The sequence below is a fragment of the Bos taurus genome, chromosome 8 (assembly GCF_002263795.3).
Source record: "Bos taurus isolate L1 Dominette 01449 registration number 42190680 breed Hereford chromosome 8, ARS-UCD2.0, whole genome shotgun sequence".
NCBI classification, from domain to species: domain Eukaryota; kingdom Metazoa; phylum Chordata; class Mammalia; order Artiodactyla; family Bovidae; genus Bos; species Bos taurus.
Genome location: NC_037335.1, coordinates 15,145,491 through 15,171,435, shown reverse-complemented (window position 1 = coordinate 15,171,435; position 25,945 = coordinate 15,145,491). Strand labels below are relative to the sequence as shown.

Here is a 25,945-nt window from a genome sequence, read left to right as displayed (position 1 = left end):
GGTGATTTATATGTATTTATTCATTTCATTTTAACAACTCTGTCAGGCCAGTGCTCTTAATATTAGTATGCCCATTTTACAGATGAGAAAATTGAAGTATACTAATGTTAAATCATTTGTCTAAGGCCACACAGCTCATAAATCACAGAGCTGTTTCACAGCCAAGCAGTCCAGCTCTAGAATCTATGTTCTTCACCAACATACTCTGTTGTCTTTTCATGAAATTGTTAGTAATTACTTGTTAGATATCTGCTTTGTACTAGGAGTTAGTAAGTATCTCAACCAGTCTTTGCCATATAAAGTAAGGTATGCTCATTCCAATTTTGCAGGATCTTCAGGTTCATGCAAATTCAGTGATGTAACCAAGACTTCTCAGCTTATAAGCCACAGAACTGTAATTTGAATAAATGGGTATTAAATTTCTGACTTAAAAATGTATTTGCTATAAGATATCACTGAAGCCTTATTGTGGATGTGACTGGTGATAGAAGCAAGGTCCGATGCCGTAAAGAGCAATATTGCATAGGAACCTGGAATGTCAGGTCCATGAATCAAGGCAAATTGGAAGTGGTCAAACAGGAGATGGCAAGAGTGAACATTGACATTCTAGGAATCAGCAAACTAAAATGGACTGGAATGGGTTAATTTAACTCAGATGACCATCATATCTACTACTGTGAGCAGGAATCCCTTAGAAGAAACGGAGTAGCCATCATGGTCAAAAGAGTCCAAAATGCAGCACTTGGATGCAATCTAAAAAACGACAGAATGATCTCTGTTCGTTTCCAAGGCAAACCGTTCAATATCACAGTAATCCAAGTCTATGCCCCAACCAGTAATTCTGAAGAAGCTGAAGTTGAATGGTTCTATGAAGACCTACAAGACCTTTTAGAACTAACACTCAAAAAAGATGTCCTTTTCATTATAGGGGACTGGAATGCAAAAGTAGGAAGTCAAGAAACACCTGGATTAACAGGCAAATTTGGCCTTAGAATACGGAATGAAGCAGGGCAAAGGCTAATAGAGTTTTGCCAAGAGAACACACTGGTCATAGCAAATACCCTCTCCAACAACACAAGAGAAGACTCTACACGTGGACATCACCAGATGGTCAACATTGAAATCAGACTGATTATATTCTTTGCAGCCAAAGATGGAGAAGCTCTATACAGTCAGCAAAACCAAGACTGGGAGCTGACTGTGGCTTAGATCATGAACTCCTTATTGCCAAATTCAGACTTAAATTGAAGAAAGTAGGGAAAACCACTAAAATATCCAGGTATGACCTAAATCAAATCCCTTATGATTATACAGTGGAAGTGAGAAATAGATTTAAGGGCCTAGATCTGATAGACAGAGTGCCTGATGAAGTATGGACAGAGGTTCATGACATTATACAGGAGACCATCCCCATGGAAAAGAAATGCAAAAAAGCAAAATGGCTGTCTGAGGAGGTCATACAAATAGCCGTGAAAAGAAGGGAAGAGAAAAGCAAAGGAGAAAAGGAAAGATAGAAGCATCTGAATGCAGAGTTCCAAAGAATAGCAAGAAGAGATAAGAAAGCCTTCCTCAGCAATCAGTGCAAAGAAATAGAGGAAAACAACAGAATGGGAAAGACTAGAGTTCTCTTCAAGAAAATTAGAGATACCAAGGGAACACTTCATGCAAAGATGGGCTCAATAAAGGACAGAAATGGTATGGACCTAACAGAAGCAGAAGATATTAAGAAAAGGTGGCAAGAATACATAGAAGAACTGTATAAAAAAGATCTTCATGACCCAGATAATCATGATGGTGTGATCACTCACCTACAACCAGACATCCTGGAATGTGAAGCCAAGTGGGCCTTGGAAAGCATCACTACGAACAAAGCTAGTGGAGGTGGTGGAATTCCAGTTGAGCTATTCCAAATCCTGAAAGATGATGCTGTGAAAGTGCTGCACTCAATATGCCAGCAAATTTGGAAAACTCAACAGTGGCCACAGGACTGGAAAAGGTCAGTTTTCATTCCAATCCCAAAGAAAGGCAACGCCAAAGAATGCTCAAAGTACTGCACAATTGCACTCATCTGACATGCTAGTAAAGTAATGCTCAAAATTCTCCAAGCCAGGCTTCAGCAATACATGAACCGTGAACTTCCAGATGTTCAAGCTGATTTTAGAAAAGGCAGAGGAACCAGAGATAAAATTGCCAACATCTGCTGGATCATCAAAAAAAGCAAGAGAGTTCCAGAAAAACTTCTATTTCTGCTTTATTGACTATGCCAAAGCCTTTGAGTGTGTGAATCACAATAAACTGTGGACAATTCTGAAAGAGATGGAACACCAGACCAACTGACCTGCCTCTTGAGAAACCTATATGCAGCTCAGGAAGCAACAGTTAGAACTGGACATGGAACAACAGACTGGTTCCAAATAAGAAAAGGAGTATGTCAAGGCTGTATATTGTCACCCTGCTTATTTAACTTATATGCAGAGTACATCATGAGAAACACCGGGCTGGAGGAAGCACAAGCTGGAATCAAGATTGCCGGGAGAAATATCAATCACCTCAGATATGCAGATGACACCACCCTTATGGCAGAAAGTGAGGAGGAACTAAAAAGCCTCTTGATGAAAGTGAAAGAGGAGAGTGAAAAAGTTGGCTTAAAGCTCAACATTTAGAAACTAACATCATGGCATCTGTTCCCATCACTTCATGGGAAATAGATGGGGAAATAGTGGAAACAATGTTAGACTTTATTTTTTGGGGCTCCAAAATCACTGCAGATGGTGATTGCAGCAATCAAATTAAAAGACGCTTACTCTTTGGAAGGAAAGTTATGACCAACTTAGATAGCATATTCAAAATCAGAGACATTACTTTGTGAAAAAAAGTCCATCTAGTCAATGCTATGGTTTTTCCAGTGGTCATTATGGATGTGAGAGTTGGACTGTGAAGAAAGCTGAGCGCTGAAGAATTGATGCTTTTGAACTGTGGTGTTGGAGAAGACTCTTGAGAGTCACTTGGACTGCAAGGAGATCCAACCAGTCCATTCTAAAGGAGATCAGTCCTGGGTGTTCATTGGAAGGACTGATGCTGAAGCTGAAACTCCAATACTTTGGCCACCTCATGTGAAGAGTTGACTCATTGGAAAAGACCCTGATGCTGAGAGGAATTGAAGGCAGTAGGAGAAGGGGACGACAGAGGATGAGATGGATGGATGGCATCACCGACTCTATGGACGTGAGTTTGGGTAAAATCCAGGAGTTGGTGATGGACAGATAGGCCTGGCGTGTTGCGATTCATGGGGTTGGAAACAGTCGTACACGACTGAGCAACTGAACTGAACTGAACTGAACAGAAGCCTCATTATATCAAAATCCTTACATATGACTAATTCTTGCAAGACTTCTAAGGGAACACACACCCATAAACATAAACACTTTCATATATAAAAGAAAAGGTAATGCATTCACTGAATAAATTCTGTTACAACTCTTCTGCTGATTTTAAATTCTTATTCATATTATTTGTCTAAATTAAAATATATCTATATCTGTATCTATTAAATTGTTATAATTTCTAAATACAGTAATAATAATTACTACTAATAATAGCAATAATAGTACTGAAATCCTAGTACAACTGATGTATTTGTTATAATCATCTACTTTTTTAGAACAGTGACAAAACTTAAAAAAAAAATAGCCTTAGTGACTTATTAGCTTATGTTTGTTTGTTGATTCACTAGCTTCCATTAGCAATGACAGAAACACATCATAACCAGACGGAACATGTTTGTGATACTTCTCTATATGTGGTAATCAACAAATTGCTTCTAGTGTACCCTAATTAGTGAAGTCACCTCCGTTTTTTGTATATCTTGTGAATATCAGTTGTTCATAATATGTTCAACATTTAATTCTAAATGCAATACTGAAATATTTAGAAAGTAGAGGGAAAACACTAATATCTCATTATTGTAAAGTAACTTAGGTTTTTCATAGAATATCTTTTCAGTCTTTTTTAAATTAAAATTTAATTGTTATCATATGACGACAACTTCAGACTGTGCATGATATCATTGTCTTCTAAAGTATCATTTTTTATACTATTTCACTAAGTAAAGGACCATACTTTACCATTACCTTACTATCCTATTTGGGGAAATAATTAACTCAGTTATAGACCTTTATTTGGTTTTTTGGGGGGTAAACATACTGATAAATACAGCTTTTTCTGCATTGGGATTTATTTTCTTAGGATTCTTTTTTTTTTAATTTGATCACCAAATCAAAGAGTGAGAAAACTTTTCTGTGGATCTTATTATCTTGCTCTCAAAAAGTAACACTCCATTTTAAATTGTAAAGCAGATTGACTTACTGGACACTCTACTGAAAATGGAAAAGGAAGGAAGAAAACAAATTCAGTACCAGCAAAAATAATCTGCTTCTCATTTCTGGCAGGAAACACAGGTAGGATGATCACTAAATCTACAGAGCTGTTCTGAGAATCTTAAGTATAAGCAGTTCTGGACCTGAGTAAGAAATGTGTAGTAGGATTATTTACAACACAGACTCATTTCTCCATAGAAATACCATGTCATAGCTAAGTTTCAGGTCAGTTGCAAAGGCCTATTGGTTCATCAAGTGGTTGAACTATAGCAGCAAAAATGTCATAGAACCTCCTACCAGGGAGCTTTAGCGGCTCCCACACAGGTCCTCAGAAACTGAGTATATCTCTCTGTCAAACAAAAGTGTGAAAGTGCAATCTTACACTCCCTAGACTTTTGCACTGGCCAGGGCAGGAAAAACAGAGTGGGTAAGGGGAAAGGGTTTCCACAGCAGTAAGGAAATTATTAATAAGACAGTGCTAGCATCCTAATATTTTCAAAGCAGAGAGCACTTTTGCCACGACACACTGCAATCCCCTCATTGAAGGACAAAGAAACAGAGACTCGCCTTGGTATGCAGTGAATTCTAGGCAGTGCAACCAGTCCTGGACGCGTGCTGTGATCAAGTGAGCTCACATGTAATACTGGGCAGGGGGTTCCTAGGAGGTGACATGTCAGGGGGAGAAGGTCAGAGAACTAAATCAGCAAATGAACAGATCATACAGAGGGCCACACGAAAGAAACATTCATTAAATAAGATCACTGACAGCAAAGACTTGCCAAACTGGTAAATTTAATAGAAGCAGTTTAGAAAGCGAAAGAGGAAACAGTGTAGAAAGCAGGTGAAGCTGCATGATTTTTGAGAGATCTGGTTTGTTCTGTTGTGTTTTTTGGCCTGTGTATCCCTTACTTTCAGGTCAATTCAGGTGGGTTGTCTTGTCTGCACCTCACTGTCTCAGGGTTGTTCCTGTCACATGGGAGAATCCAAGTAGACTTCAGTTATTTCTGGCTTTTGTTTTTCAAAAGCTTAAACACTTAAGAGAATCAAAAGTGTTTGTGAATATAAAAAGGATAAAACAGTATCCGAAAAAGCAGAGTGGAAGTAACACAAAAGAAGAAAAAGTTGCCCTCAGGCTTAAATGTTTCAACTGGGCTGACTGAAGAGAGACAGGTATGGTGAGAGGACTCCAGTTGCTGAGCACAGGTACCCACAGAGTCGTCAGGTGGGCAGCTACCCAGAATAGCCAAGCAACCAACACTAGGGCCTCAACACGGGGTCCATCGAACAGCCTCAGTCCCCAAGTCTGACGGGTGAAAACTGCGGGAACTATGCAGAAGAAACTATGGATATTTCAATATCTGCACAGACAAATGGCTATTTTCCACATTTCTTTCCCCTGAGACAGCATGGTGCAGTGGAAATCTGGGGGTCGTGGTATTAAGGCAGGAGGTAAATGCCCCCCTCCCCACCCCAGGGTAAAGCAATTGGAATTTCGTTCCCTGTGGATGAAAACCCCAAGACCAGAAAGCAGGACAATTAAGGGAGGAAGTAAAGCCCCACCCAGACCACATATCTGTCCTTCCCTTAGTCAGGAGACTTCCTTGACCACACACGCACAGTAAGGCTCCTTGGAGGTCAAAGGGGAAGTAATGTCAAGGGATGCTCTACCCATACACATCTGCGGTAGAAACCAAGAGATGGCGGCACACACATGGAAGGATCCTGAGACGTAGCAAATGGACTGTGAACCAGGCAAATCAAAATGACTGGCCAAAGGAAAACCAAGAAATGTTCCATGTAAGTGATTTAAACTGCCACTAGGGTACACCTACGGAGAAGGTAATGGCACACCACTCCAGTACTCTTGCCTGGAAAATCCCATGGATGGAGGAGCTTGGCAGGCTGCAATCCATGGGGTCGCTAAGAGTCGGACACGACTGAGCGACTTCCCTTTCACTTTTCACTCTCATGCATTGGAGAAGGAAATGGCAACCCACTCCAGTGTTCTTGCCTGGAGAATCCCAGGGATGGGGGAGCCTGGTGGGCTGCTGTCTCTGGGGTCGCACAGAGTCGGACACGACTGAAGCAACTTAGCAGCAGCAGTAGCAGCAGGGTACAACTCAGGGGCTCTCCCTGTTTGCCTGTTTGTCTATCTGCACGTCTTATACTCTCTTTCCTCTTAATAATTACTTTTCTTGCTTCACTACTGTCTTTGTGGAAATTCTTTTCTGCAAAGCCGAAGGGCCAGGGTCCTTGTCACTAACCACTGGTGTAGGGGCTAGGATTCAACGCTTTCATGGCCGCAACCCAGTCCCATTCTCTGGCTGGGAACCCAAGCCTGCTCCAAACCCCTGCAGGCTGAGGCCACTTGAGGTCAGCCTAACCTGCACAGCTGAGGAGGGATTCACATTCTACAGATGACTTAAGTTCATCTTTTTCCAGCCTGCAGAAATACAAATTCAGAATACAAATTATGTGAGCTGCCAAAAGAAAATTTTAGCACTCCTGAGATTGAATCTAAGATCCATACCTAAAACAAAAGTTTATCTTGCTTAGAAGGGGCTAACTTATAAATGTCTGATCCCTACCCTATTCCCTCAATGCCTTTCTCATAAGTTATGTTTTAAGAATTAATTATTATCCTAAATGCAAATCTGATTATACAAGATCTGTTTAAAATCCTTCCACGTCCTCAAGATAGAGCCCAGACTTCTTTGAGTAGTTCCTCATGGCTTCTCTACATCAATGTCAAGGTTTTCATTCCTGCTCTGCCTCTATTCATTCTGTGCTGCAGGCATGCCAGAAGACTGGGAAGTTGACAAACACAATTTGCACTCCCAATAGCTCTTCTCTGCTGTGAACATCCTTCACTTACTTACCTCTTGTGCACCAGAGCCACTCTTTCTCCTGTGGGTCAGCTCTTGAGTCTGCCTGACTCATATTCATCTTTCAGAAACTGACTTAGACCTCCACACTCCTGAAACCCTCACTTGAATTCCTAGAAGAATGGTTGGTCCTCCTCTGTGCTCTTATCTCACTCGGGGCTTATTTCTATGATATCCCAAAGCACAGTGCTTGGCACAGTGTAGGGCTCAGTAAATATGAAATATTCTAATGCCTCTTGCAAACCAGTTCTGTGACCACATAGTCAAGATTTATTTTCTCTAAGTAATCAAATAAAAGAAGGACACTGTGTGGTAAGATTCTGAACAGGAGAAAATCATGGAATATTAGAATTGCAAGGGACATGAATCATAGGATCTGACTGCCACCCAATCTTCTCCAATCCTCTTTCAAGGCAGAAGTATCTTTTATCTTTGTACCTCAGGATCTAACATAATGCTAGTATATAATAGACACTCTGGAAATGATTGAGAAGGAAGGAAGGGAAGGAAGGAGGGTAAAGATGAGGAAAGGAGAAGAAAAAGAGATAAGGCGAGCAGAGAGAGATTGGGATGGAGCAAGAGGCTTTGGGTCCTGTGGTTATTTAATGGCACATTTAGGACCAGGCTTCACTCTCTCTGACCTCTAGCCCAGTGCACCTTCAGAGAGTTTTTGGGGAAATCACCTGTGAGAAGATGTTTCTTGGAAGTATTACTCTATAGCTTTTCATTATTCGTTGTTTTAGATTCAGAACACTCCTGTCATATGAATGTAGGCAATTAAATATTTTCCACACGAGCCATTCCGTCTTCTGGCAGAACTCAGATTGTTTAATAACACTGAGGAGGAAGAAAACTCCTGGAATTTCATTTTTCACAATAAATTAGATATGTGGTGATTTAGATTAAACTTGCAGTGTCAAATAAACTGCCACCATGTCCCCAGACATATACACTATGGTATGGATGTCAGATCCTTTTTAGTAAGTTTTTGAAATGACTCTCAAATATGTAAGGACATCATTCCAGATTAAATGACAGTTCTGAGCATGGGAAAACCCTAAACAGCATTTATAGGAGTTAGCGACACTAATATAAAACAGTGAATAACCGTGCCATGCTTAATTTGCAGTTCTTTCATTTCCCTGCAGACAGCTCGGTGTCTCTTTGCTGTTTAGAAGCTTGTTTTACAGCACCTCCATGAGCACTTCTGCCTCCACCTGGGCAGGTACAATCCATTTTGTCTGCTACTGAGTTTCTCACCATCACACAAATTTGCAATGCTAGGACAGACCAGTTCGCCTGATTTCTTTCTAATAAAGGTGTATGGCTGGGATGTGGGACTGTACTGTATATGCCTGTGCTTAACCACTCAGTATTTTGTCAGGGGCCACACAGTTCATAGGGTAAAGTGAAGAAAAATGACGACTCTTGTCAGAGGCAGGGTTCAGTATAAAATCTCTTTTCTATCTGTGGGCTTCCCAGGTGGCTCAGTGGTAAAGAATTCGCTTGCTAAGACAGGAGCCTCAGGAGATGTGGGTTCAGTCCCTGGGTTGGGAAGATCCCCTGGAGGAGGAAATGGCACTTCACTCCAGTATTCTTGTCTGGAGAACCCCATGGTCAGAGGAGTCTGGTGGGCTACAGTCACGGGGTCACAGAGTTGGACACAACTTAGCGACTAAACAACAAGAAGCTTAGGCTGAGGAAACACAGGGCTAGAATATAACATATTAGCAAGTATATTATTGGTCAATAATGTCAAATGCAAAACGGTTTTAGGCTGACACTGACAAATAAAGTCAATACAAACCAAATAAGTGCTCAAGAAAATACAAAGCCTGGAGGAGAACCTGTCAATATAATGGATTTTCATGAAGCAAGACTGTATCATATTCAAGATATATTTTATGAACACCCATTCCTTTTTCTGGCAATCTCGAAATCATTTTTCCTTAATTTCTGATGTAGCATAGTTCCCAGAACCCATCATTTTAACATCCTTTTCTGTACCCTAATCTCTTCCTCTCTATAGTTCTTGTTCATCTGAGTCAATATTGGAGACAAACTTCCACTGTAGATCAAGCACAATATTCAGATTCTTTATTCCATCACTAGGAATAACAGTCACCACTGATTGAGTGCTTAATGTATCTAAAACACTATGCTAAGCATGTTAGACATTATTTCACTTCATATTCAGAGAAATTCAATGACATAGGGACTTTCAGATCTTTACCTCTATTCAGAACTTCCTGAGTTCCACAGTATTTTCTCTAGTTGTTTAAACCTCCTGCCCCAATGAAACCTTTCTCTAACTAAGCCTGTTTTCCCCATAGCATCCTAAGCTAAGTAAAGAACCAGGGACCTACTCTGTTCTCCCATCTCATCCCCTGCCTAATATCCTTAACTTAGCTTTACAAATGTAAAGATACTTCTCAACAATATTATTTATTCTCCATTTTCATTGCTATAGCTTTAGTTTAAACCCTAATTACTTCTCTCACACCTAATTACAACTTTCCTATATGTGGTTTATTTGCCTTTAGTTTATTTCTTTCCAAACTATTCCCCACATTACTGGCAGAGGGATTTTCCCTAAAAGATAATTCTCAACATGACATTCCTCTGGTTCACGGGGTTCCTCCTAAAAGCCCAAACTCCTCTGCAAGATTTAAAAGCCCCTGAGTCTCTAGCTTCATCCACTGACTGCACAAGAATACTTTATTAGCCCATCACTAGCTATCACTAAACATATTTCTTGGTGTGAACAAATCTATTCCTTCTGCTTTCAGACATCAGCAAGATGGCAGCAGGAGAAGACAATACAGTGTATGCTACATGGACAAAAATCTGACATGGTATAGAGTAGATCCACACACAGGTACCCGTGATTTTACAAAGATGTAGAAATATTTGGGGGGCAAAGAGAAGTGGAGGACTGACCGGAATACAATAGTTCTTACTGGGCAATGTGAAGATTTGGGGAGAAAAATATATTTAGGTCTCTGAAGATGCCAGCTTTTTAAATAGGTTACTGAAGCATGCCTTTTCTTTGAATAATTTTTGGCCCACATACAACTTTCAACTCCTATTACATTACTTTATGCTGATCAACATGGCTGTCTTTCAAGAGAACACTATCCTGCAGCAAAATGGAACCTAAAGGCAGTATGCCCAGATAGCAGCAGTCATTTGCAAATAGACAAGCTAATGAGTCTCTTAGAAAGAGACTCTAAATGACTAATGCAAGCCAGAAGGGTCCATCAGATAAATGCCTACTTTTCTGTATCTTCTTTAATTGATTTTGACTGACACAGTGATTCAAAACTTTGAGGTCAAGGGCTTATGTCTCTTCCGTTCTGTCACAAGCTATAAACAATTTCATGCTGAATATGAAAAAAAAAATATTTTCTTTATTAAAGGAGAAGGAAATAATTTTAATTGTTAAAAAATACAGATACCTTTTACTCCATATATTTGTATTTGGTATTCCAGTGTACAGTTTCACACACTAAAATAAGGAAAAAAATCTTCTTGTAACTTTGCTCCTTGTAACAAAGGGTTAAAAAGGTAAAACAATAAAGGTAAGACAAAGACTTCAATTTGCTTTGAATTCAATTTAAAGTTTACAGCGTGATATTTATAAGTTTAATCTCAAATTGCTTCAATTTTCCCAATGTTTGTTCGAGGGGTGATTCAATTTCAGATTAGTTCAGATTGCCTTGCTAATAGAGCTATTGTCTGCTGAATAAATTCATCACGATAACAATGAGGTTCATTTAAAGGGGAATGTTCTTTGTTTTCTGCAATCTGAGATTTGATACTGGCTTTGATTTTGGTAAAGAATTCTACCATTGCTTTAAAATTATCTTTCTTTAAGAGAAATTGTGACAAAAATCCAAGAGAATGATACTCATCACTACTGGTATCAGGGCCGAGGGCTGGCCACACCAAAATGTGCCTCAATGGCACATTGCTTATTTTGAATTCAAGTTAATTTAGAAATGGCTAGTGCAAGAAGAACACTCTGACCCTCCTCTTTGTCTCCCTGAAATCAGGAAATACATTTCTCATATGAAAGGTACATTCTTTGCATCTGAGGTAGAAGGACACTTGTATCACCAAAGACAAGGAATTTGAGTCTAGAATTCTTGTTTCTTTTTTTACTTTACAATATATATGAAGAAACCTCGATACTTCTTTAACTTACTACCCCAAGGCCAAACTCTTTATATTCTTCACCAATTAAGCATCTGAACCCTAGGTTTCTGTCCTGTCGATTCCTCACAAATGCATCATTTCTTTGTCTAAAAAGTATAAGAACTGCCTGATTTGGCCACTTCTTTAGGTCCCATTTTTATGAGACATGTTTCAATGCATGAATTAAAATTTGTTTTTCTTTTCCCATTAATGTGTCTTGTGTTAAGTCTTATTATTAGTCCAGCCATATGAATTCAAGAAGTTTGAGGGGATGACCACCTCTCCAAATCTGGTTTTTAGTTTTATTTTTTTTTAAGTACATTTTCCCAAGATTAAATGCAAAAAAAAAAAAAAGTACAAAAGAGGATATACTAAATATTATGACCTCAAAATTCCTAGGAGACATTTTCAGCAACTGACATTAAGAAACGGATTAACATGTTAAACATGATGAAAGATTTAAATTTTTTGAATGTTCCAATAGCTTTACAATTATGAGAACATCAAATGTGATAACAGCATATCCCATCTCTCACATTTTTTTTTTAATCCTTACTGGTAATCTCAAAAATGGAACTGTCAAACATTTTGTGCTAAAAAGGGCTCTTGGTGCTCCTGTTATATGACCTATTTTTTTTTTTTTCTTATTCTATTTTGTGGCTTTCCTATAGTTAATATTTAGAAAAAGATTTTGATTGGGACAGTAGGAAAGAAGCAATATAAAAGTTAAATAATGCAATATGATAACCGTGATGAATACAAACACTTGAACTCCTTTTTTATATTTATATAATAACTGAGAACACTTAAATATTAATATTTTCATATACATAATAATGGGAGTCAAAATATGCATAGTGAGAAGTTTATTCACATTTATTTGGCAAAAATCAATCAGCAAATGTATCAAAATTAAGTGAGCTAAATAAAATTAAGTTCTGGAGGAAAACAGGGTTAATTACAATGTGTGTGTGTGTGTGTGTGTGATTTTTTTACTTTTTAATCTTCATTATTGTTTTAACATCTTTCAAAGTTATTTCTTATTGTTAAGCTTTCTGATTACAATTCAGACGTTTGCCAGAAACTGAAATCTTGACTCTATAGTTAGGAAACCTGCTGAAATAAAGGTCCGCCTGAAGTACCTTTTTTTCTAAATCTATCATTACATGGGAAAAGAGGGACAGCCAGACTTTGTTAGAAAAAAACAGAAAGCAAGAGGGAGAAAATGGTATGGTGCTCAATAGGAATAAGATTAATACTAAGACTTAGAAGTTTCTTTCATGGTTTAGTCCCTTTAACTAGTCAATAAAAATAAGCTTTCACAATATTTCTATTAATATCCTTCAGGTGTAAATTCAATGAAATCATTAGGAAACCAAACTTCCCCCACCATCTGAAAAGAACATCATTTAAAAGCCTTATGTTCAAATCCTTTTTTGAATGACAAGTCAGTAGTCAGAAGAAAAACACACATAGGAAAATTCCAAAGGAAAAAATTGACAATGGTGTCAAGATGTCTTGTGAAAAGTCAGTGATTTGAGTGAGTATAGAAAAAAGTCACCAAAATTTGATAGTGATGCTGATATTCATGACCAGACTGCAAATAATGGATTTCTTTAAGTCATTTTAGTTAAGTCCTGCAAATAATCCTCTGAAGAGGGCAGCAGACATATCCTCACCACTTAATGGACAGTGAAACTAAAGCTCAGAGGAGTTAAGCTCTTTGCAGACGGTTGCATGGAACCAAACTACAGTGGGATGACAGGAGTTCACTGTTTAGAGATGGCAAGTTTCCTGTTTGACCTGTATAATAAAAACTATCACCAAGTGTGTTTTAAGAAGGTGTTAATCAGATAATGTATACATGAGGTTTGACATATTATCTGACATATGATAAGCTATTATTACTATCATTATCACCATGATATAACTAGTCTGTCACATATGAACACACTGTATTTGTCAACTAGGGTTATCATAACAAAATACCACAGATTGGATGGCTTAAACAACAAAAATGTACTTTCTCACAGTTCTGGAGGCTAGAAGTCCAAGATCAAGGTTCTGACAGATTCTGTTTCTGATGAGGGCCTTCTCCCTGCCTTGCAGACCAGTATCTTCTCACTTTATCCTCATTCAGCCTTTCCTGACACCTCTGCTGTCTTTTCTTCTTCTTTTAAGATCACCAGTCCTATTGGATTAGGACCCTATCTTTATGACCTCAAACTTAATTAACTCTATAAAGGGTCTATCTGTAAATACAATCACATTGAGGGTTAGGGCGACCACTTACAGATTTTGAGGGAGTGTTGCCAGTCTATAATAGTCTGTTCTCTGCCACCAGCCCCCTTCAATTCATGTTCTTCTGGCATGCAAAATACATCCACCCCATCCCAACTGCCCCGAAAGTTTTAACCATTTGCCAGCATCAACTTCAAATCCAAAGGCTTATCTAAACATCATCTGAATTGGGTGAGACTCTAAGTATGAGAAATATCAATAACCTCAGATATGCAGATGACACCACTCTTACGGCAGAAAGTGAGGAGGAAGTAAAAAGCCTCTTGATGAAAGTGAAAGAGGAGAGTGAAAAAGTTGGCTTAAAGCTCAACGTTCAGAAAACTAAGATCATGGCATCTTGTCCCATCACTTCATGGCACATAGATGGGGAAACAGTGGAAACAGTGGCTGACTTTATTTTTAGGGGCTCCAAAATCACTGCAGATAGTGATTGCAGCCATGAAATTAGAAGATGCTTACTCCTTGGAAGGAAAGTTATGGCCAGCCTAGATAGCATATTCAAAAGCAGAAACATTACTTTGCCACCAAAGGTCCGTCTAGTCAAGGCTATGATTTTTCCTGTGGTCATGTATGGATGTGAGAGTTGGACTGTGAAGAAAGCTGAGCACTGAAGAATTGATGCTTTTGAACTGTGGTGTTGGAGAAGACTCTTGAGAGTCCCTTGGACTGCAAGGAGATCCAACCAGTCCATACTAAAGGAGATCAGTCCTGGGTGTTCACTGGAAGGACTGATGCTGAAGCTGAAACTCCAATACTTTGGCCACCTCATGTGAAGAGTTGACTCATTGGAAAAGACTCTGATGCTGGGAGGGATTGGGGGCAGGAGGAGAAGGGATGACAGAGGATGAGATGGCTGGATGGCATCACTGACTCGATGGATATGAGTGTGAGTAAACTCCAGGAGTTGATGATGGACAAGGAGGCCTGGCGTGCTGCGATTCATGGGGTCGCAAAGAGTTGGACACGACTGAGCGACTGAACTGACTGACTGACTAGATATGATTCATCCAGGGACAAAACTCCTCTCCAGATGTGAACCTATGAAATCAAATAAGCTATGTGCTTCTAAATACATGGTGGAACAAACACAGGATAGACATTAGCATCCCAAAAGGGAGCCATGAGAAAGAAGAAAGGGGCTCCTAGCAAGTCCAAAATCTAGCAAGGCAAATTCCATCAGTTCTTAAGGCTAGAGAATAGTCCTCTTCAGCTTTAAGGTCTGCCCTCAGGTGCAGCTGGGTGGAATGCCACCTTGCAGTTTCACTGGGACAGAGGTCTTACCTTTTCTGCCCTTCAGCCATGGTGGAGGCCCTACCCCTTCGGCCACAGGTGGTAGCCTTGTCCTTGGGGTCTGGGCTGATCTCTGATTCACCCTTGGGGTCATCATTCTTCTCTTTTCTTGAAGGATAAGATATGTTCACAGCTAGATAGCGGAGAGCTCTATAGGTCTGGTACTATAGAAGCCCAGAAGCCCAAAATCCTTTTCCTATTTCATAGGGTGATTATTCCCTTTTCTCCAAACTGGCAGTCAGTGTCTACACTGATATAGTCCCATCTGTATTCCTGACTTCTGCTGAGATACCTGTTGGACTCCATGGATAATCTCTTCATGAAGTGATTGTTCATCCAAACCCTTGGTGTTCTCACCAAAACACGATTTCTCATTTTTTACAATGTGGAGAGGCAGACAGTATTCCAAACCTTCAAGTTCTGATTCCTTTGACTTAATTATTCCTTCTTCAATTCATCTCTCACCTCTCACAATTTACTATAAGTAGTATAAACTGGACACTATAATATACATTAAACTAGTCATACCTCCATGACTTTGCCCATTCTGGAATATATAACAGTAATCAACAAGACATGTTGGGCAGAAACTGAGCCACCAAGTAGGGACTATTGAGCAGTAGGACATTGTGCTCCATCATATTTATGTAAAGACAGCTTATATTTAAAGACAAAACACGGTGCTTTTTTTGGATTATCTTCCTACACTTTAGCAAATTCTATCTGTGTAACTGTATCTCTTTTATAATTCCTTGAGAACACATAGGGTGCAGAAACAGTAACCGTGGGCGTGAGTGAGGAGGAATGCCTTAGTTGGAAGACGGCTAGAAGACCCTAAGAGGGCTGACAGCGAAGACTGTGACATACGCGGAGACCATTCATTCTTTCCTTTGCTAAGACCTCACTCAAAAGACCTACTATTCATTCACCCTTGGGGCTGAAGCCATTTTTCACAATTGGCTTCCCCAGACCTCTACATCCTATTATAAAGCCCCTATTTTCCAGAAATGCAGAACTTCCTACTTGTGTCATGCCATGTTCTTTCATACCCCTGGGCTGTCATGCTTTTTCACATATTTAATTATGGGTTTAATGCTCCCTAAAAGTCTCTCTTCTGTCTGTAAAGACTCATACTACCAGCACCAGATTAAATGACTTATTCTCTATGCAGTCTTCCCTAATACATCTAAGCACTGGCAATCACTACCCCCCAGTTATGGCTTCATAGAAGTTTACCTGTGATAATATAATTGGCTATTCATCCATAGGCTTCCTTCTCCCACTCACATATCAGGTCTTGAGAATAGAAGTTTATTTTACTAATTTCTCTATCTTCAAAGCTAAGTATAGTATCTGGTATATTGTTGTTTTTTAGTCACTAAGTCATGTCCAACTCTTTTGTGACCCCATGGACTATACCTCACCAGGCTCCTCTGTCCATGGGATCTTCCAGGCAAGAACATTGGAATAGGTTGCCATTTTCTTCTTCAGGAGATCTTCTTGACACAGAGATTGAATCTGCATCCCCTGCTTGGCAGGCAGATTCTCTGCCACTGAGCCACCTGGGAAGCCCATCTGATATAGAGAAGGTACTTAAGAAATGTGTGCAGGATAAATGAATGACCTCAGCACCTTTCTGTCCCCACCCACTTAAATTATTTTCTGAGACAAGAGTTGGTGTTTACCTGTATTGAAAAGGTGTTTACCAGTACCAACATGTGTTGGTTTTAAGACCTGTAGTCCTCTACAAACCAGTCTGGAATAACTGAACCAAATTCTGTTTCGGCTTTATTAAGATTAAATTCTCTTTATTAATGTGACTCAGCATTGCTTGTGGCTGTATTTAACTTGTCAATAGCTGCACAACTAAACATTTTTCACTCTGCATGAGATCAATATAATTATAAAAATCATTTATGAAGTACTATGTTACATTTCATAATTTCTCCATTGCCTTGTGTCTGCCTCTGCTGTGGGTCATCATCTTCCCCTTTAGACAGTTACTGATGACTGCAGTTTCAAAATCTTGCTTGTTGCTGGTTAGCTATTTGCCAAAACTGTGAATTTTCTTTCCTGGAGAGTCAGGTAGATTCTATAGCCCATCCTCCATAGCACTGGAGAGTTTTCTAGCCAAAGGAACTTGAGTGAAAGTATGAAACACCACTTCCGAGCCTGGACCACAAAATGCCTTATGTTTTCTTATGTCTGTTTTGCTTCTGTTGGCTGAATGAAACTAAACAAGATGGTTCCGGAAGTCACATTTTGAAACTAGACAGCCACGAGAAGGAAGGAGCCCAGACCTTTGAATCTCTGCTCTAGTGAGAGCTAACCAGGCACCAGCCATTAAAGTTTTTGACTACAAATGACTAAAATAAAATTCTACTCTGTTCAAGCTATTAGACATCTCGGGGGTTGTTTGCTACTGAAGCTAGTATCATCTTAAGTAACACAGCTGCTTTACTTCAGTCATCTGTCAAGATATTCAACAAAATTGGAGCGGCTAATGAAATAAAATGGCCCCTAAAACTTTATATGTGTATATGTGTAAGAAATCAGAATGGGGAAGGAGGTTCTGTAGGGCTCTGGCTAGTGACTGCTATAACTATGAAGGATTGCTGACAGGCCTCCCATTACTGCAGACTGCTCCTCTTTAAGAGGCAGCTCTCAGACAGCCTGTGCTCCTGCTGTTTGCAAAACTTACTTTGAATATACAATGCCAATTATAGGGACTGAACATGTCAAGATTTTGACAGGTGTCTACAGAGTTATGCAATTAATTTTATTTATGTACTTTCTGCTTTAAATGCCCCTGAAAAGAAGAAAATTTTCTAATGCACCTTAAAAAGGGACACAAATTTAACTCTTCATCCCAAATTACCACCTCCCCCGACCATGCACACACACACAAAACAAACAAAAAGAGAAAGAGAGAGAAAAAAAGAAAATGGAAAGAAAGAAAGGAAAAAGTAAAGTTGAGGGAAAATAAGCCAATTTACTAATGGAGTTTAGTATGGACATAAAATAGCTCAAGTCTCTTGAAAGTTCTCAAGCTAGTCATTAGCTGCAAAAGCTATAAAAAAGTTCAGAGATTGTGACCGGTGCCAGGCAAGGTCTGACACTTCTTTTGAATCCTAGAGTAGTGGAGCATTTCTTGGTATCTTGATATACAGATTTAATTATGCTGCAATCACAATTTTACTGTCACTCTTCAAAACTGAGATAAAACACACTTTTCTCTTATTTTCACTGATCGTATGATATAGCTTGGAGCAACAGATAATGACAACACCACAAGTGCCAAGGAGGCATTTACATGGTAAGGATGCTGTGCAATTCAATTCCCTAACACTTGTGATAAACCCAGCAGGATAAGTAAGCTCCCCAAATAAGAAAATACATTTTCAAAACCAGACAAACTTGTAAATGCTCCTGTATTCTCAAGAGATAGCTAAAAATCATCATTTCGCTTTCTACACTGGGACAAAATTTTTACTCATTTATTCATTCATTTAGTATATAAATCACAAAACCTATTATAAGCATTAAAAAATTTAATTCAGATAAAATCAATAGTCTACATACTATCCATTAATTCTTCAATGAAAAAAAGGGTAGCAAAATCAACTAAAGAAGAACAGCATTGCAAAATACTTGGGTGATATTTATTTTCAACAGCTGACTGCTAATGTCTGCATTATCCAAAAGGCAAATATCCAACACCCCAAGAACAAGCTTGAAAATGCTTGAAGGCAAGGGGTGTGGGAAATGATGGAGACTGGGAATATGTTTCCTTTTATTCACTCTCAACAGCTTCCCAGAGGAACAATACTTGGGAGGAGGTCTTTAGTGTATTCACATTTTTCTTTGAAATATTTTTAAAACACGGATACATACATACACATATTACATACTCCCACATCTTATTAAAGTGGACATAAAACACACATTTGGCACATGTTTGTATACCTACAAGCATATAATTTCTGGGTTATTATATAATTGATACATACTTTAAATCAGATCAGATCAGATAAGTCGCTCAGTCGTGTCCGACTCTTTGCGACCCCATGAATCGCAGCACGCCAGGCCTCCCTGTCCATCAACAACTCCCAGAGTTCACTCAGACTCACGTCCATCGAGTCAGTGATGCCATCCAGCCATCTCATCCTCTGTCATCCCCTTCTCCTCCTGCCCCCAATCCCTCCCAGCATCAGAGTCTTTTCCAATGAGTCAACTCTTCGCATGAGGTGGCCAAAGTATTGGAGTTTCAGTTTTAGCATCATTCCTTCCAAAGAAATCCCAGGGCTGATCTCCTTCAGAATGGACTGGTTGGATCTCCTTGCAGTCCAAGGGACTCTCAAGAGTCTTCTCCAACACCACAGTTCAAAAGCATCAATTCTTCGGCGCTCAGCCTTCTTCACAGTCCAACTCTCACATCCATACATGACCACAGGAAAAACCATAGCCTTGACTAGACGAACGTTTGTTGGCAAAGTAATGTCTCTACTTTTGAATATGCTATCTAGGTTGGTCATAACTTTCCTTCCAAGGAGTAAGTGTCTTTTAATTTCATGGCTGCAGTCACCATCTGTAGTGATTTTGGAGCCCAGAAAAACAAAGTCTAACACTGTTTCCACTGTTTCCCCATCTATTTCCCATGAAGTGGTGGGACCGGATGCCATGATCTTCGTTTTCTGAATGTTGAGCTTTAAGCCAACTTTTTCACTCTCCACTTTCACTTTCATCAAGAAGCTTTTGAGTTCCTCTTCACTTTCTGCCATAAGGGTGGTGTCATCTGCATATCTGAGGTGATTGATATTTCTCCCGGCAATCTTGATTCCAGCTTGTATTTCTTCCAGTCCAGCATTTCTCATGATGTACTCTGCATAGAAGTTAAATAAACAGGGTGTCAACAGACAGCCTTGACGAACTCCTTTTCCTATTGGGAACCAGTCTGTTGTTCCATGTCCAGTTCTAACTGTTGCTTCCTGACCTGCATACAAATTTCTCAAGAGGCAGATCAGGTGGTCTGGTATTCCCATCTCTTTCAGAATTGTCCACAGTTTATTGTGATCCACACAGTCAAAGGCTTTGGCATAGTCAATAAAGCAGAAATAGATGTTTTTCGGGAACTCTCTTGCTTTTTTGATGATCCAGCGGATGTTGGCAATTTGATCTCTGGTTCCTCTGCCTTTTCTAAAACCAGCTTGAACATCAGGAAGTTCACTGTTCACATATTGCTGAAGCCTGGCTTGGAGAATTTTGAGCATCCCTTTAGTAGCGTGTGAGATGAGTGCAACTGTGCGGTAGTTTGAGCATTCTTTGGCATTGCCTTTCTTTGGGATTGGAATGAAAACTGCCCTTTTCCAGTCCTGTGGCCACTGCTGAGTTTTCCAAATTTGCTGGCATATTGAGTGCAGCACTTTCACAGCATCATCTTTCATTAAAACCTTGGATATATAGATACTTGAAGCTTCCATCTTATAGAAAGGAATCTGAAAGAAGGTCAAGTTCCATTTTATAAAAAGAAATCTTAAAGAAGGTCAAGGTAGTTGAAAAGAACATGGGTCATGTAGCAGAAAACAGAGAGATTAAAACAGTAACCTTGCCTTAAGCTTGTCATCTGAAAGAAATAATGTGCTCTCCCTTCATTTCTTCTTTGAGCATCATTAGAAGTAAAGACATGAGTAATAAGCATACATTTGTGCTATAAGGTGAAAGAGGAACAACTGTGAAAGGGGAGGTGGAAAAACTAGAATTGGCAGAACATAAGTGGAATCTCAACTGGACCACTTTTAAGAAAGAGCATATATGGAAATTGAAGATTCAGAAGTTATTTCCCTGAACAATATCTGAATTTGTGTATCATCTTCACTATTAAGTTATGGTATACTATAACTGAGAAGCAAGTAGAATCAGTGATGCGATTCAACAGCAAGAGGAACCAATTTATGAACAGCATTCAACTGTAGCAATTGGCTATGAACCAAAGAGTTCTGCAGTGAGAACTCCTGATTGCCTGGGCTCTGACATCATAACAACCTGGGTAGGAATCTTCGTCCAGTCTCCGCTATTAGCTAGCAGTGACATTATGGAAAAGTCATATAATCTGTCCAAGTCTATTTCCTCATGTTTTTGCATTCAGTTGAAGTAGAATCTCCAGCAAACATTTGCTGATCTTAGCCCTTCTGTCCCTCAAATAACCCTGAACAGCTGCCTCCCCACTACTTAAATTTCATATTATTATACTTAAAAGTTAGAGTTTTTTAAACTTATTTATCTTCTCTATTAGAGAATGAACAACTGGAAGGCTTATTGATACCTTCCTTCTGATTGCTTAAAACAACACCTGGCACAAGTAAATGCTAAGTCAGTGACTAATGTGTGTGGTCATTATACTTAATTCAGTGCTTTAGCAGGGATTAAATGAGATATTCTGTGTAGACCATTGAGTTGAAACTGCTAGCAAGTAAGCTCAGAGGTACAAGAAGCCATCAAGGGAGTAACAGAGAGAATGAAAAAAAAAGGAAAAAGCATTGCCTTGTAATAGACAATCAACCATGAGGATATTTTAAGGCACATACCAAGCATGTACTCTGTTAGTAAGAAGGTGCACAAACTGTATTATTAGAAGGCAAGATAAAAAGCCACGGGATCTCAGTCTAGTGCATGTGTGTGAATACAATCATCAAACCAGTTTTTGGTAGGGAGCATTAATGGCACCCCACTCCAGTACTCTTGCCTGGAAAATCCCATGGATGGAGGAGCCTGGTAGGCTGTAGTCCATGGGGTCGCTAAGAGTCAGACACGACTGAGCGACTTCACTTTCACTTTTCACTTTCATGCATTGGAGAAGGAAATGGCAACCCACTCCAGTGTTCTTGCCTGGAGAATCCCAGGGACGGGGGAGCCTGGTGGGCTTCTGTCTGTGGGGTCGCACAGAGTCGGACATGACTGAAGCAACTTAGCAGGAGCAGCAGCAGCATTCTGTGTACCGGAAAGTCTGTTAAAGACTCATTCAAGCCTAAATTATGAAGCTAGGAGAACACTGTGTCCATAAAACACCAAGGCTTTCTTTGGATATAATGAAAATAATTATAGATTTAAAATCTTCTCTAAAATAAAGATCCAAGCAGATGTACTAAATGTGAAAAAATTAAATTTAGTTTTGTCCTGAATGCAAAATGAGAATAGATCAGGTGAGGCAAGGAACAATGAAGAAAATCTTACAGACTATAGATTTGGACATTGTTATCTAGGTATCAGAAGCTTAAGAAGTCTACTTAATGTAAGCTATAGAAAGTTTTATTTGGATAGCCTAGTGTGCTTATGTGTGTATGTGTGTTTTAAAATCACTTTGAATGTCTTTAAGCAGGGCTAGGATTCTGAAGTTCAACTCAGGGTTCATCATTCCTATTGTCTCCTATGTGCCTCCTTCATACTGTACATGTATAAAAGATAAATGCAGTTGCAAAGAGGCTCGAAGACAACAACAAATTTATGTATTTCCATGGAAGAGGATGGGCTGAAAAGAAAACAGATCTAGAGGAAAGTGGTCAGAAAAATAGTGTAAGGGATATGAGGAACAAGGTGAGATGCTACGAAGTCTAGATAAATAATATCTAGGCAACCACAACAGTGTTCTTATGTGGAGGACCTGTGCTTTTTTGCAGGCTAAGATTGACTTCCCAAAGGAATCACAGTACGCCAGGCATGCATGGCTAACACGTTTATCAAAGAAATCGTTAATTCATTAGGGTATCTCTTCCACCATGTAGAACAGCTTAATGGCAAGAGCTAAACAAGCCTATCTATCTTTTATACAAGGTTTAGCAGAGAAGCTGTCCTGGACTGTTTTCTCTATAAATTAAGCCAGGAATCCAGGTTCCCATATTGTTCTACCATCAGACAATTGTCCTTGTTTGCACAATAAAAGATGGCTCACCAGGACATCTCATGCTATGCTCATTTTCCAAGCTACTAGAGGAAGAAGGAGGAGAAGCATGCACACACACCCTTTAAGGGCATGACCTGGACACAGCCCACATTATGTAGCTCACATCCCATTGAAGACCATAAGCTACCTAGCCAAACCTATAAAAAGGAGACTGGCAGACCTGATGAAAATCAAGTATGCTGGTGAGTAACAACAAGGATCTACCGAAAATGCTTGAGAAATTTTTATTCCAAAAAAATTTCTTTCTGAGTAGTTTTACAGAGCAGATGAAATAGATCTGCTCTACTGATGCTGAAAGTCCAAATGAGCAGGTGATGGTGATTAAGTGCTCAGGAACTTAAAACAAATACAGGCTGATTGTCCCCATATGTGCTTATGCTGCTGGCTGCCATAAAACAAAGTCTTTCATGACTGGAAAATTGAATTATCCTAGGATTAGGAATGGAGAAGGCAATGGCACCCCACTCCAGTACTCTTGCCTGGAAAATCCCATGGACGGAAGAGCCTGGTAGGCTGCAGTTCATGGGGTCGCTGAGGGTCGGACATGACTCAGCGACTTCACTTTCACTTTTCACTTTCATGCATTGGAGAAGGAAATGGCAACCCACTCCAGTGTTCTTGCCTAGAGAATCCCAGGGACGGGGGAGCCTGGTGGGCTGCCGTCTATGGGGTCGCACAGAGTCAGACACAACTGAAGCGACTTAGCAGGATTAGGCAGGATTAGGCAGCAGGATTAGGAAGCAGGATTAGGAAGCAGATGTAGCAGTTGCATACCAATCTGGTGCCAAGATTGAGTTCTGACCCCCTATCATCTCTTAATTTCATGACTTGATGAGCCAGGAACTTCCATAAATCTATTTTTATTAACCTGTAGAATGGGGATGCTAACTACTGAGAAGGTCCAAAATAAAAATTTGATAAACAAACACATCTGAAAGCAACTGGTTATCAGGTTTTCAGTAAATATTAGCCCACTCAGAAGTCTTGTCTTTAACTGCAACAGTATTTTCTAATCTATTTTTCTATCAACTTCTTACATGTTCTTGCAAACATTTTAAAACTTGAGAACTATTGGCCTAAAGATACAAATTTGGAAAAGCTCATGAAAAGGCATATTATCATACAAGCAATATGTACAAACCTAATTTAACTATTTGTTTTCCATGGTTTAATAATTTGTGAATAAAATGTTTATCTTCCTGCTAGGCATGCATGTCTGAGTTGATGCTTCCTCTTGTGCCACTTGCCCCCTTTCATGAGTCAACTCAATCTTTTGAATGAATTTTGCTCTATTTTGGAAGATTCCAAGAAATTCTTGATGAATATTTGGGAGAGCCCCAAATTGCCCAACCTAGAAGCAGATCCAGCTAGAAAGCTGCCATTTAAAATCATTAGCAATGTTCTAAGCAGTAGATGATGTACACATATTCTTTGTGAACCTGAAAACATATTCAATATAATTTTTATGATTCTCATTTAATGATGAATAATACAGAGATTAAAAGAGGTTAAGTAACTTGGTCACTATCTTAAAGTTAGCAAGACATAAAGCAAATCTCTGGTTATTACCAAGAAAAAGCAAAAAGAAATGAGGGCCTAAGCAAAGAACACCATCCCTAAGAAACAACAACTTTTTAGCTCAATCCAAAGCTGGATTCAATGTGGGAATTTGGGATTATTTACTGAAGAGTCTCTGTTCAAATGCAAAACTCTTGAATTGAGAAGTAATACAGCATAGGAGGTACATGCACCATTTTGCAGGTGTTTTCAGAATGTAAACTAATTGAAAATAGCTTAGTAATGAATGGCCTAGATTCCCTTCCCATGGTGCTTTGGAGGGAGTCTTTGTCTATTTATGTTGGAGAATCTAGACTAAGACCCTCACTGCCGTCATTAATTTTATAGGTCCTTACTCCACTATAAAAAAGGGAAAATACACACTGGACCTCAAGGATGACTGAAGACTTCTTCTCAAAATCTCACACTGAAAGCTGGTTTGTTTTAATTCTTTTATTTCATGCCATACAAAGCAAACATGTAATCTTTGACTGCAGGCGCAGTATCTGTTCCGACAGAAATGTTGCTGATCATTACCAACTCAGAAGCAAGACTCGGAAAGCATGAAGCCCACAAGAGAATGTTTTATAGATTGCCAAGGTGTCACTGGTGAATAGCCCAAGCAAATCTGACTCACAGGGGCACAGTGGGCATCCAGTCTGCAATTACTAGGGAAAATCTGTTTGGAAGTTTTCAGGTAAGAAAGCTAGATCACTAAATCGAAAGGTACTGCTGAATACCTAGAGCAAATGAGTCTGTGTTTTGCCATTTATAAATGAATGCACCTAAAGTTTCATAGAATTCTAAAGGTTTCAATCAGCCATCTGCAATTGCCTCAATCAATTCTACATAAATAAAATACATAAATTTCAACATTAAAGAATGTTGAATGAAGAGAATCTTTTGCACAATAAACATTTCTTTAATGATAATCTTTCTGGATAGAACTACAACAAAACGATGGCTTATTTGATACCTTTTACATCATAAGGTCTATTAGTCTACCAGGAAGAATTACAGGTGCTTTCCACGTGTTATCTCTTATTTCAGTGGAATATTGCAACAACCTCCAAGTATAAGTAACAAAAAAGGGAAGAACATCAACTTTCTTGAGTTATATACCAATTACCCATAAAGGAAGAAATGGCATTGGTTCGATTAACCAGTTGTCAGACATGACCAGGTATTTGTACAAAGGAAGCCTACAACAGATTTTCATTTTATAGCAAAGGTGAATAGGAAAATTACAGCACACATTTTCCAAGTCAGTTTTTCTATAACTTTCAATTTCCTTGAAACACCATCATCTGGGTAACTAGTAATGACTTACAGAAATCTTTCTCTTTTTAAGTGTAGTAGAAATATAAAAGATATTTCTTCAG

At 39.2% G+C, this 25,945-nt stretch overlaps 1 protein-coding gene across 10 annotated transcripts in view; it reads right to left on the bottom strand.

The window, feature by feature from the left end:
* LINGO2 (leucine rich repeat and Ig domain containing 2) overlaps positions 1-25,945 on the bottom strand; it is a 1,453,939-nt gene that overhangs the window by 1,130,195 nt on the left and 297,799 nt on the right. The gene's annotated exons all lie outside the window — the stretch shown is intronic.